Raw genomic sequence first — 8,030 nt, 5'->3', positions numbered from 1 at the left:
TGGGATGTTAGCCTTGTCCAGGAGGGCATGTGTGTATGTGTGGGTGGACAGGGGGAGCTGGGAACTTAGGCCAGGGGAATGCTCCCCACTCAGCCCAAGGGCGCCATGCAGCAGCTGATGTACTGTGTAGTGTGGTGGTGAGGGCACAGGTGGAAGATGGGGGTGGCAGCCAGAGGTGGTGGTGATGGTGGGCCTGGGGAAGGGGTGGGGGTGGGGGCAGTGGGAGTGGAGCAAAGCTGTCCCATCCCATGCACGGGTCACTGCTCCTCCCCCGAGGACTCCTGCAAGATGCCCTCCTCTTCCTCCTTCTCCAGTTTTGTGGGTCTGCCCCTTGGTTTCCTTCCTGGAGTTGTGATGGTTTTCTGGGACTTGGCAGCGCCCTTGTTTTTGCTTCCCTTTGGTCGCCCAGAGGTCTCTTAGGTGTTGGCACTTCTCTGGGCTCTTTCGGAGGCTGCTTGCGCGGCCTGCCCCAGCCCCGCTTCTCAGTGCCATCCTTTTCCCACTTGGAGGCCAAGGGCTGGCTGGACTTCAAGCTCAACTCGCTCATCTTCCCTTCTCTAAGGAGCAGGTGGAAGAGTGATGGCTGGGATGGCCTTCTTGGAGCTGGGCCAGCGCCAGAAGTAGCCCTGGCTCGGAGTCCCAATTAGAGGACTCAGCTGGTTCTTAAGAGTATATTTTATGCTTTTCTGGTTTTCAACTGGAAACGTTAGTAATGAATATGAAAGCTTTTCCTGTGGTTTTCTCTTGCATTTAGAAGTTCACTCATGATTACATTTATTTACCTCTTTGTTAGAAATGCTTATATTAAATAACATTATAGATCATCATCATGTTGGCATTTTTATAAATTGATATAAATCCATATAAACACATATGGAGAGTTTCTTTCCTAGTTTTTACTTCTGAAAATAAAGATTAAATTTACTTAGATTTTACCTTCCACTTTTAACTACTTATTTTAAGAATTTTATAAAATAGCTAAAATATAAAAATACATTTTAAATACTAATGGGTATTAGCAATTAAAATGTAAATAATACATTTACATAGGCAAAATAAACTTATTTCATCTCTATTATAGCAATATCTTGTTGTAAGATTATTTTCTCTTGATTGAAAAACATGTAGGAAGGTAGATTTGGAAATTGAATAGCATTTTATTTTAAAACAAAATAAAATACAGAAAACAGCACCAAGTATAAATATACAATTTGATGGGTTATCACATTGTGAATGTCCACATATGTAACATCCATCCCCAAAAATAGAAATGTTCCAAGTATTTGGGGAAATCCACCTGTGCTCCCTCCCAGACATGACTCCCCCTTTCTTACTCAAAAGGAACCACTATTTTGATTTCTAATGCTATGTGTATTCCAGTTTTACCTGTGTCGGAACTTTAAATAAATAAAAATCCCATGATAGATAGATGGTAGATAAATAGATGCAAGATAGATAGATTTGTGTCTGACTTCTTTTGCACAATACTGCTTATAAACTTCATTTATACTGTTGCTATGTATTACATTGGATAGTTGGAACACATTTTGTTTTACTGTTGATGGGCATTTGATTTGTTTTCAGTTTCTGGCTAAGTAAACAGAATGTGTGTTTTGATATACCTGCACAAGCTTTTCCGTCGTGTGTATACCTAGGAGTGTAATTGTTGGTTCAGACTGGATAATGTTGGTTTCAGGATTCCAGTACCAATTGTTTCACTAACAGTACGGTTACTGAAAACAGGTTTTCTTAGTCCATTTGGGCTGCTATAACAAAATACCGTAGACCTGGTGGCTGATAAGCAATAGAAATTTATTTTTCACAGTTCTGGAGGGTGAAAGTCAGAGATTGGGGTGTCAGCATGACAAGGCTCTGGTGAGGGCCTCCTTCCTGGTTTGCTGATGGCTGTCTTCTCCCTGAAAGGATTTTCAGGGCAGAGAGCAGCGAGAGGGAAGCCAGCTCTTTCATGTCCTGGTACCAATCCCATTCATGACGGCTCCATTTTGGAAGTACACAAACATTCAGCCTATAGCACATGTTAAAATTCCTTGGCAGTTTATTCATTAAATTTTGTTTATTAATTATGTAAATCAATTTTATGATTCCCATGTCAAATTTATAACTCAAGGCATGAACAGAAAAGTCTAGCTTTTGCCCCTGTCACCTTCACTGGGTTCCTTCCTTCCTCTGAAGCATCACACTCCAAAGTAGCTCCCACAAGTGCTACTCTATGTATTCAGTCAACAAATTAGCATGATGGAGGTCAGAAATTGGTTTCTATTTCTAAAATGGGTTTTAGAAATGGTGTTTACTGCTGAAATTCATGGTGTTCAAGGTATATGGATTGGCTAGATACATTTTAAAGATATTTGCATAATTGTGTGAATACACTAGAAAAATACTGAGAGCCAAGTAGTCTAGGAGTGGAGCTATGAGTTGGATCTGTAAATGGTCCAATGTTCAGCCACTGATTTGGAGCATTATTGGTGTCTGAATCTGAAAGTTTGGTTAACAGAGTTCCACAATTAGGAAATTGTCACATTTAGCCTTAGGTGAATGTTTTGGGGAAGGTACTGTGGACTTCATACAATTTGCAGAACTGAATATAAGACTATTTTGTGCCCATTTTGTAATGAGTCTGTATGTGTGTGTGGGCAGATTTTCATCTAAGACTAGTTTTTGTTTTTTTTTTTTCCTGAGACGGAGTCTTGCTCTTGTTGCCCAGGCTGGAGTGCAATGGCATGATCTTTGGCTCACTGCAACCTTCATCTCCTGGGTTTAAGCAATTCTCCTGCCTCAGCCTTCTGAGTAGCTGGGATTACAGGCGCCCACCACCACACCCGGCTGATTTTTTGCATTTAGCAGTGATGGAGTTTCACTATGTTGGTCAGGGTGGTCTTGAACTCCTGACCTCAGGTGATCCGCCCGCCTTGGCCTCCCAAAGTGCTGGGATTACAGGCGTGAGCCACCGTGCCAGGCCGAGACTAGCTTTTAAGTGAAGCCTGTAACACTCACTTGCCTTGTTGTTGGCTACCAATAGTTACCAAAAAGAAATATTGCTGCTCCCACTGCCTGGAATGCCTTCATGAACCCCTTTATCTGGGAAATTCCTACTCATCATTCAAACCATTCAATAAATATAGTGTAAATGGAGACTTGTAAAAATGACAATAAGAACACTAATCAATTATTTTAATGAAAAGTATGGTGTTAATGTCACTGAAAATTTTTTTTTTTTTTTTTTTTTTTTTTTTTGAGATGGAGTCTCACCCTGTTACCCAGGCTGGAGCACAGAGGCACGATCTCAGCTCACTGCAAACGCCGCCTCCTGGGTTCACACCATTCTCCTGCCTCAGCCTCCCCAGTAGCTGGGACTACAGGCACCGGCCACCACGCCCAGCTAATTTTTTTGTATTTTCAGTAGAGACGGAGTTTCACCGTTTTAGCCAGGATGGTCTGGACCTCCTGACCTCGTGATCCACCAGCCTTGGCCTCCCAAAGTGCTGGGATTACAGGCGTGAGCCACCCTCCGAGCCTGGCCATCATTGAATGTTTTAATAGTAAAATACGCATCTGAAATCCCTAGGCACAGATCTAATCTAATCATCTGATCTAAGGTAATCTAATCTAATCCTAGTCAGCTTTAAGGAAATGTTAGCAAACCATATAATTAATGGATGTTTATAAAATCTTATTCCTGAAAATTCTACTTACTAGGAACCATCTTACGATAGTGGGCTTTTTAAAGATAAAAATATAGAAATATTACATGAGTCACATTTTTATTGGTCCTCAGCAAAATTCATTTCATGAAATTGTATTGTTTTCCAGATCACTCCCCAGAGGTTAAGATCAAACATCATCAGGCTGTGTCTGTGACATTCTGAGATACAGCTGGAGGGAAGAGAGGGGCTATGTGCTGGGTTTTGGTAGAATTATTGCTAGATAAGAAATTAATTGCTGCCCAATCAGTCCTCCTGACAGCTGATTGACAGGAACAAACAAATTACCCACAGAAGCAGGGAAGAGGATATTCTGAACAGGGATGCTACCCGTGTAGAAGAGGTGGAAAAGGCGTGGGGAGAAAGGATGGCCTGGGTTGAGTGATTGAGGGAGCCAACCAGGGACTTCTGATTCTAAATTTGGATTTTAGTTTCAAATTGAGGGCTTTTAGTTTAATAACCAGAGCTCAGTGTCAACAAAGAGAGTCTAAAACTAGAAGAGCATTTAAATCAACCTCAAGCATCCCCTCTACTTCTACTTTCCTATGTTATTCTTTGGTGGTAGGACTTGAATTCAAGTCTTCAAGTTATTTTTCTATAAATTTTTCCACCTCAAACTGAATTTCCCTATTTGAAAATCTAGTTAGAAGATCTCAATTTCCAACTTTTGGACAAACTTTTAACTTACATAAAAGCACTTTTTGTTTTAATATTGCAATCTTTAATTATAAGTGTTAGAGCTAATCATTTACTTATAATCTATAAAATTAGTCCAGGTTTTGAATCAAATTGAATTCTTATTGCAATTGCCATCTTAGTCTTTCACAGCTTAATTAACTAAGCAGATTTTAATATATTTTAGTCTATCGTTTCTAAAAATTAACTTTCATGATGTGTTAAGAATCAAATAATTACTGTCAAGTTGCTGCAAAATGAATCATTACCATTTTAATGTAACTACACTAAACAGCAAAAGTTATTGAGCTTTAAAGTGCTTCTTAAAAATTTTAGTTATGAAATCCATCAATGCTGACATCTTAATTTTGTTCTACTCAACTAATGCTTTTATTTTTATGTAATTATGAGCTGTCAAAGATCCCTTCCGTAACAACAGATTTTATTCGCTTCACTAAACTTAATGAAATCCATGCGCGAGTGAATTTCACAGATATATTTAAATTTGGCACCAGAAATTCTTATTTCTAATGGTGTTTAATATTTCAAAACATGAAGGTTCTTTTAGAAGCAAATCATAGAATCATTTAAAAAACACAGTTTAAAAGACATCATCAGATGATATCTAGCAGATTTTGATAACTGCAGTCTGGACCCTAAAGAAAATATTTAGCTCATTCAATGGTTTCCAAAAGCAGCCACTCGCATCAAACATTCCGTGAGTTTGAGAACCATTTCAAGATTTGGGGGCTCTGAGGAAGGGAGAACTTCAGGAAGCACTACCCCTTTGCCACCTCTCTGGCACCGTATGCTCTATCTTCTTTTTCCCTCTCAGTCCTCCCCTCTCCCAAATCTCTCTCTAGAGTTTCAAATACTTCTTCCTCTCTTGCGTAGAATGGGTTCCTCTTTCTCCAGAAATTTAGCTCCAGTCAGCATCCAGGCTCTGAGCCAGGAAGGAACATAACTTCCACCCTAGAACTTTCCTCTACAAACACATTAAGCTACTCCTCTGAGCAAAAGCCTTCATCTTAGCATGATCCGTCTTACTGATGGTTTTAGAAACTTATTAATACTTGATCCTTTTATAATTATAATAGACTTTTATATCATCTTTACGTTTTCACTTAACTATATAGATTAAGCAGTGAAAACCTTAACCGAAGTATGTATGGCTTTGTAGATTAATACTTATTGGCGGGAGAATACCCGTACTCCTTCCTTTAAACAATCATCTTGTATTGACAACTCAAGTAAGTGTATGGGATTTATTTTTGCCACTTGTGCATAGGCTATCACTTCCTTTTTTTTTGCTATGAGAATACTCTATAAGGCAAAACCACATACTATTGGGTCCGGAATTGGTGGGTTCTTTGTCTCACTGACTTCAAGCATGAAGCCGCGGACCCTCACGCTGAGTGTTAACAGCTCTTAAGGTGGTGCGTCTGGAGTCTGCCCCTTCTGATGTTCAGATGTGTTCGGAGTTTCTTTTTTCTGGTGGGTTCGTGATCTCGCTGGCTCAGGAGTGAAGCTGCAGGCTTTCACGGTGAGTGTTACAACTCTCAAGGTAGTACGTCTGGAGTCGTTCTTTTCTCTTGGTGGGCTCGTGGTCTTACTGGGCTCAGGAGTGAAGCTGCACATCTTCGCGGCGAGTGTTACAGCTCATAAAAGCAGCGTGGACCCAAAGCGTTAGCAGTAGCAAAATTTATTGCAAAGAGCAAAAGAACAAAGCTTCCACACTGCAGAAGTGGACGCGATGGGGTTGCCAATGCTGGCTCGGGCAGCCTGCTTTTATTCTCTTATCTGGCCCCACCCACATCCTGCTGATTGGTAGAGCTGAGTGGCCTGTTTTGTCAGGGCGCTGATTGGTGCGTTTACAATCCCTGAGCTAGATACAAAGGTTCTCCAAGTCCCCATCAGATTAGTTAGATACAGAATTTGGACACACAGGTTCTCCAAGGCCCCACCAGAGCATCTAGATACAGAGTGTCGATTGGTGCATTCACAAACCTTGAGCTAAACACAGGGTGCTGATTGGTGTGTTTACAAACCTTGAGCTAGATACAGAGTGCCGATTGGTGTATTTACAATCCCTGAGCTAGACTTAAATGTTCTCCACGTCCTTACCAGAGCAGCTAGATACAGAGTGTCAATTGGTGCACTCACAAACCTTGAGCTAAACACAGGGTGCTGATTGGTGTGTTTACAAACCTTGAGCTAGATATAGAGTGCCGATTGGTGTATTTACAATGCCCGAGCTAGACATAAAGTTTCTCCACATCCTCACCAGAGCAGCTAGATACAGAGTGTCGATTGGTGCACTCACAAACCTTGAGCTAAACATAGGGTGCTGATTGGTGTATTTACAATCCCTGAGCTATATATAAAGATTCTCCACGTCCCCACCAGACTCAGGAGCCCAGCTGGCTTCACTCAGTGGATCCCGCACTGGGGCTGCAGGTGGAGCTGCCTGCCAGTCCTGCGCCCTGTGCTCGCATTCTTCAGCCCTTGGGTGGTCGATGGGACTGGGTGCCGTGGAGCAGGGGGTGGTGCTCGTCAGGGAGGCTCGGGCGGCACAGGAGCCCATGGAGGGGTGGGAGGCTCAGGCATGGTGGGCTGCAGGTCTCGAGCCCTGCCCCACGGGAAGGCAGCTAAGGCTCGGTGAGAAATCGAGCGCAGCGCCGGTGGGCTGGCACTGCTGGGGGACCCAGTACACCCTCCACAGCCGCTGGCCTGCGTGCTAAGTTCCTCATTGCTCGGGGCCAGCACGTCTGGCCGGCTGCTCCGAGTGCGGGGCCCGCCAAGCCCACGCCCACCCGGAACTCCAGCGGGCCCGCAAGCACCACGCGCAGCCCCAGTTCCCGCTCGCGCTTCTCCCTCCACACCTGCCTGCAAGCTGAAGGAGTGGGCTCCAGCCTTGGCCAGCCCAGAAAGTGGCTCCCACAGTGCAGTGGGGGGCTGAAGGGCTCCTCAAATGCCGCCAAAGTGGGAGCCCAGGCCGGGGAGGTGCCGAGAGCAAGCGAGGGCTCTGAGGACTGCCAGCACGCTGTCACCTCTCACTATGAAAATGCTTTGAAATGCAACAGGAGGAGATGTGAAGACACAAAGAACAAGTGTGTAGTGACACATGGCTATCAGAACACACTAAAGAATCCACACTGCTTCCCCTCTTTATCTAGAAAAGGAAGGCTCTAAGTCACCTCCTCCTCAGCAGGAGGAGGTATTTATTCTTACTAAATATAAGATAGTTATTACCCCTACAGTTTCTATCCTATTTAGAGTTTATTTGAACTTTGAATTGTGACAAATATTTAATGTTTCTGGTCACTTCTTTTGAGTTTGAGCGAAGTACAGGGCAAAGAATGTATTCAACTCAGACAAAAAAGCCTGACATTTTGTCAGCCTAGCTCTGCCACTGTAAATGTTGAGTCCTGCATCTCTCTGAGCTATGGTTCCCAATAAGAGAATTGAACTCGAGTAAGATTCTAAAGACTAGACTTCAGCAGTCTTTGAGATTTTTAAACTTATAAAGAAAATTTTGTGAAAGTGGGCATTATCTGGACAGGGTCTGTAACCTTCATAAAATTCTTCAAAAAATTCCTTTTTTAAAAAGTAACTTCATATCCACTGTGTCAG

The 8,030-nt window shown here is 42.7% G+C and overlaps 1 pseudogene; it reads right to left on the bottom strand.

The window, feature by feature from the left end:
* Window positions 1-156: 156 nt before the first annotated feature.
* Window positions 157-598, bottom strand: LOC100982091 (high mobility group protein HMG-I/HMG-Y-like; annotated as a pseudogene).
* Window positions 599-8,030: the final 7,432 nt, after the last annotated feature.

The sequence above is a fragment of the Pan paniscus genome, chromosome 14 (genome assembly GCF_029289425.2).
Source record: "Pan paniscus chromosome 14, NHGRI_mPanPan1-v2.0_pri, whole genome shotgun sequence".
Classification (NCBI taxonomy): domain Eukaryota; kingdom Metazoa; phylum Chordata; class Mammalia; order Primates; family Hominidae; genus Pan; species Pan paniscus.
The sequence above is the reverse complement of the archived record's forward strand: the minus strand, read 5'-3'. Positions and strand labels throughout refer to the sequence as shown.